The 6,000-nt window shown below is 39.9% G+C and overlaps 1 protein-coding gene across 1 annotated transcript in view; it reads right to left on the reverse strand.

The window, feature by feature from the left end:
• The window catches only part of ZNF317 (zinc finger protein 317), a 28,694-nt gene extending 23,483 nt beyond the window's left edge, over positions 1-5,211 (reverse strand). Inside the window, exon 1 of the mRNA XM_030879984.2 lies at positions 5,062-5,211. The gene's annotated coding sequence lies outside the window, so the exon portion shown is untranslated. The remainder of the gene's footprint in view (positions 1-5,061) is intronic.
• Positions 5,212-6,000: the final 789 nt, after the last annotated feature.

Below are 6,000 nucleotides of genomic sequence, written 5' to 3' on the forward strand. Positions count from 1 at the left end.
GCAAAAAGAATATTTTAACAGCAGCCGGGGAAAAAGCATAGGTTATCTTTAAAGCAATGATTCCCAAACTTCAAGATGCATCTGAATCACCTGGAGGGCTTGTTAAAACACACTGAAGGGCTTCCCTGGTGGCGCAGTGGTTGAGAGTCCGCTTGCCGATGCAGGGGACACAGGTTCGTGCTCCGGTCTGGGAAGATCCCACATGCCGCGGAGCGGCTAGGCCCGTGAGCCATGGCTGCTGAGCCTGCGTGTCCGGAGCCTGTGCTCCGCAACGGGAGAGGCCACAACAGTGAGAGGCCCGTGTACAGCAAAAACAAACAAACAAAACACTGAAAACATATTTTATAAAAACAAACCAAAAAACTCACATTGCTAGGCCGCATCCCCAGTTTCTGATTCATCAGAAACTGGGGATGCAAGAATATGCATTTCTAATAAGTTCCCAGGTGATGCTGATGTTGTACGTCTGAAGAGTACACTTTAAGAATCACTGCTTTAAAGAAATAAACATTAGCCTGACACCTGACTCCTCGCCAGCAACAATGGAAGCCAAAAGATAATGGAACATCTTCATGGCTCTGGAATAAAATATACAGTCCTTTAGCAACCAAAATGCCTACTAAGATGGCAAAATAAAGGTATATTGGGGCTTGCCATTCAGAGAAAAGAGAAATTCTAAAATACGTTATTTTAGAGAGAAATAAAAAAATCAAGGAACCAAAGTAAAGAGTGTTAAGAACTTATATCGAAGAGTCCAAGAATCAAAGTAAGCATACAAAATGGAAAATGTGTGGGTAAAATGAAACTAAAAATGACTGTATACAATGAAAATCTCTTCTGAGGTTTAAAAATAGATAGAATTAAAATGCATGATCACAAAACCATGTAAATCAGGAGAGTGATAACATATCAAAAATCTAGGGACTTCCCTGGTGGCACAGTGGTTAAGAATATGCCTGCCAATTCAGGGGACATGGGTACGAGCCCTGGCCCGGGAAGATCCCACATACTGCAGAGCAACTAAGCCCGTGTGCCACAACTACAGAGCCTGTGCTCTAGAGCCCGTGAGCCACAACTACTGAGCCCACGTGCCACAACTACTGAAACATGTGCACCTAGAGCCCGTGCTCTGCAACAAGAGAAGCTACTGCAATGAGAAGCCCACGTACTGCAACGAAGACAAAACACAGCCATGAATAAATAATTAAAAAATCTAAATTTCATGAACGAGCATGAATAAGAATACTCCAAAATAACCACTAAAATAATAGACATAAATAAATTCAATATGCATATAAACATGTAGATAAATTCAAAATATGCAGAGAAAAATGTGGAATGAAAAAAGTACTCAAATCAAAGGAAGATAGAGGAAAGAAAAAAGGATGTTAAGGGACAAAATGCTTCAACTAAAATATGTATATTCTCAAAATGGAGTAAAAACAATCCAGTTATATGTTGTTTACAAGAGAAAGGATATAGCAAGAATGGAAATTTTAAAAAGATATACAAGGCAAATACTTTTTAAAAAAAACCTGGTTTAAATATATTAATATCAGAATAAACTAAGGCAAAAAGGCTAATAGAGAAAACTGAGGAATTACAAAAAGAAGAGGTACAATCCAAGAAAAAGCTATATATATTTCATAATATAGCCTCAAAAATATATCCGTGGTAGGACTTCCCTGGTGGTGCAGTGGTTAAGAATCCGCCTGCCAATGCAGGAGACACGGGTTCAAGCCCTGGTCTGGGAAGATCCCACGTGCCGCGGAGCAACTAAGCCTGTGCACCACAACTACTGAGCCTGCACTCTAGATCCCGCGAGCCACAGCTACTGAAGCCCGCACGCCTAGGGCCCATGCTCCTCAACAAGAGAAACCACCTCAATGAGAAGCCCGCGCACCACAACAAAGAGTAGCCTCCCCCCCCCCACTGCAACTAGAGAAAGCCCGCGTGCAGCAAGGAAGACCCAACGCAGCCAAAGTTAAATAAATAAGTTTATTAAAAAATATATATATATCAGGGGTGGGGGGCAGAACTCTAAGGAGATGGACAAAGCCACTACCAGAGCTCTCAATAATATGTTCAAGCAGACAATTCAATAACTATATGCAGATTGCACAAGATGAAACAGTATTTCCTAACTATAAACTCCAACCACACATGGGGCACAATGTGTGTCTCAGAAAACGTCATCAATCTCTGACTATAGTGCAAGCAAGTTAGCAAACAAAACCAAAAGATAACCCGAAAAACATCACAGAAATGGAAATTAAAAGGCCTAAATAATTCACATGCTAAAGAAGTCATAATATTTGATAATATTTAGAACTGAAGTAAAATAAAATACTACCACTGTAATCCTTTCGGATGTGCACGTTCCAATGTAAGAAACTGTAAAGAAACATGCCAAAAAGGTAAAAGGAAGACAATTATAAAGAACAGAAAGTTATGAAATAGAAAACGTATACATTATAAAGTGGTTCTTCATGAAAAACAAAATTGACAGAATTGTGGCAGGATGTATTTTTTTTAAAAAAAGAATATATAAATACAAGAATAAAAACCTAGAAAACACTACACTTGCAGCAGCATTAAAAATATAATAAAAGCACATTATTAACAACTTTGACTATACAGTTTAGCCTTAGATGGAATGAATAAATTCCTAAAGAAATTTTACTTACCATAATGAAATAGAGAACTTGGATGCCCTATGACTCTTACAGAACTGAAACAACGGCTTTAAAAGTTTCCACAAAGAAAATTCAGACACCAATGGTTTTTCCTGGTAAAACTCCCTTTTAAGGAACAAGTTATTCTACTCTTAGGCAAAATATTCCAGAGTTTAGAAAAAAAAAAAAGGGAACACTCCCACCCCACTTTATGAGGCTGGAATAAACCTGAAACAGAAAAGGAAAATTACAAGCCAATTTCACTCAAACATAGATGCAAATCATAAAAAGATAAAAAATAAATACTAGCAACCAGAAACCAAAAATGGTAAAATAGTACATATCCTTTCCAATTTAGTTATTTTACCAAAGCAAATTTAATGTAACATTAGAAAATCAATTGGTTTAATTCACCACATTATCAGGTAAATGAGAAAGTCTTAGTTTTCACTTATTCATTCAAAGCACAAACAGAACTAGAACCTATCACAGACCTATCATAGTTTTCAAAGGGTGATTGAAATCCATCAACACATCAAAGAAGTTGCTGGGGGGGGGGGCGGAAATCACTTGTTAAAAGCTTACAGCTGTCCATGACAAAAACTCTTAAATTAGGAAATAGGAGACTTCTTTTACCTAATAAACGCTTTTCAAAAAAAAAAAAAAAGCCTCCAGCAAACTTTCAAGTTAACTTCCCTTAAAGTCAGAAAGAAAACAGGACTGCTTCAAGATTGCTATCCAACTCCATTCAATGCTACTCAAAGTCCTCAGCCTGTCTAGCAAAGAAAGTAAATGTTAAAAAATGTGTGTGATGCAAAAGGAAAGTATACACTTTCCTAGGAATAAATCTAACAACAACAAACCAAACCCTTAAATCGTTTTTGCTGATCCTCATAAAACTTTATTGAAAGGCATTATACAAGGTATAACTGGGACTTCCCTGGTGGCACAGTGGTCGAGAATCTGCCTGTCAATGCAGGGGACACAGGTTCGAGCCCTGGTCTGGAAAGATCCCACGTGCCATGGAGCAACTAAGCCCGCGAGCCACAACTACTGAGCCCGCGTGCCACAACTACTGAAGCCCGCTGGCTTAGAGCCCGAGCTCCGCAACAAGAGAAGCCATCACATTGAGAAGCTCGTGCACCACAATGAAGAGTAGCCCCCACTCGCAGCAACTAGAGAAAGCCCGCACGCAGCAACAAAGACCCAGCGCAGCCAAAAATAAATTTATTTAAAGAAAGAGATAACTAATTAATTGTAAAATTCAATGGCATAATGATGCCAATATTCTCAAAATCCATATATATATTCAACACAACTTGAAAACAAAACCCCGGTATGTGGAACTTCGTAAACTGACTAAAATTTGAGTCACAAAATACCTGAAAAAGAATGGGTAGGTAGGTGCATATAATCTTCTACAAGATATTTGGAAATATCTAAATTAAAATGGGTACTTCCATCAATATGGAAAGAGGGTGTCTCTGAAAATACTTTAGTGTAAGTCCACCTACAAGTAATTACCAAAATTAGTAAATACATTTTTGAGAAAACATATAAGCAGTAAAATCCAGGAAGAAAATCATGGGGAAAGAGAAAGACGCAGTTTAAGAGAATACAGGTTTCCGAGGTTTCAAATACTTATTTTTCTTGGCCTGGTTTGCAGATTCACTTTATTTTTCTTTTAATTTTCTGTGTTTTCATATTTTTGTGGGACATATATGTCCTATATTCTGATAAAAGAATTATTTGAAGGGAAAAAAATAAACAGGAAGTACCAAATAAGGTGGTAAAGATCAACGCAAAATATTAGTAATCACAATAAATATTAATGGACTAATTCTCAAATTAAACAACAATGTTGAAGTGCATTTTAAAATCTAGTTATAAGCTATTTACACGAGAGTCAACTAAAGTAAATAAAGATAAATAACTGAAATGTTTAAGTGTAAAAATTATTCAAAATAAATGGTAACAGAAAGAAAACCAGTGTGCTCCTATTAATGTTAGACAAAGCTGACCACAAAGCAAAAGGTAGGTAGTTTATCCTTGCGGTCTCCAATTCCTGACACACACACACACACACACACACACACAAAATAATGTCCTGAATTCACTTCGGCCGGGCTTTTCTGTCCCCATCCCAAGATGTCAGTTTTTTTGGACCAGATCACCAGTGCCTCCCCCTTGTCGCTAAATACAGTGGTCCTAAACTTCATCACTAGCGTTTCATACCGCTTATCACAGGATCTAAAACACACTCTTCCTGGCTGCCTGGCTTCCCGGTCCCAGGTCCCTATCCCCCGATACCCCTCCCTGCCTTATGGCCTCTCTTGTCCTCAGGAAAGCGGGGAGTAAAGGGTTAAGTGAGGAAAGCGGGTCTTACATCACGGAGGGTAGAATCACGGGGAGCAGAGGTCACGGAAGCTGCTGCCGAAGGGACGAGAAACTCATTGAAAGGTCCGGTCTGTCGCGGGGACCAACAGCTCGGAAGTAGCCGCGGTGGACCGCTCCTCTGCCCATGTGTACAGCAGCAATCGCCTCCGGAGAGTAATGGCTTCCGCTTCACTTCCGCCTTCTAAGTGTCGCGGGACTTCATAACCGGCCTCTAACCAGGAAGCACAGACGGAAAGGACTCTGGGAAATGTAGTTCTGGAGTTTAGACGGGCATGGCGGGGGTACCTCGGTGGAAACTGCGGATGGCGCTAATTTCCCCCCAACTTCTAATTGTTCAAGTGCCTCGGGACTCAGTTCTCAGGCCTCTTTTCGTCTTATAATCCCTGTGGTAGCACTGAATCTTACCTCTTTAAGTACTGTGTATACACTCAAGAGTCAAAATTCCATCCCACACCTCTGCCCTGAATGCCAGACAGAATGAGATATTCTCTCTCCACTTGGGTATTTTAGAGACACATTTAAAGTCCACAAATCAAACTCCTGACTCCACCTTATCAACTTCAAATAATAGCAACCCCATCTTTCACATGTCCATTGTAAACCTTGGCAACATCATGGACCCTTCTTTGTCCCATTGATCCAACAGGCAACGCTCAGCTCTACCTTGACCATCAATCCAGAATCTGATTGCTTTGCCAGAAATGTTTTTCTTGTTTCTGAGTCATGAAAGGTCACAGCAGGACTTGAAACTGGCCCTCCTGGGCAAAACACCCTTTCTGGGTCCCCCATTTCTTATTTGTAGGATGAAGGCTTCAGCCTCCTAGACTTTCCCTGAGTTCCAAATGGCAGATTCAAACAGCTGCTAATCAGGGAAACAGGGAATGCAGAAACAATGGAGGAATAGTCAAGAAACTATAGTGCAGTGATT

The sequence above is a fragment of the Globicephala melas genome, chromosome 3 (genome assembly GCF_963455315.2).
Source record: "Globicephala melas chromosome 3, mGloMel1.2, whole genome shotgun sequence".
NCBI lineage: Eukaryota > Metazoa > Chordata > Mammalia > Artiodactyla > Delphinidae > Globicephala > Globicephala melas.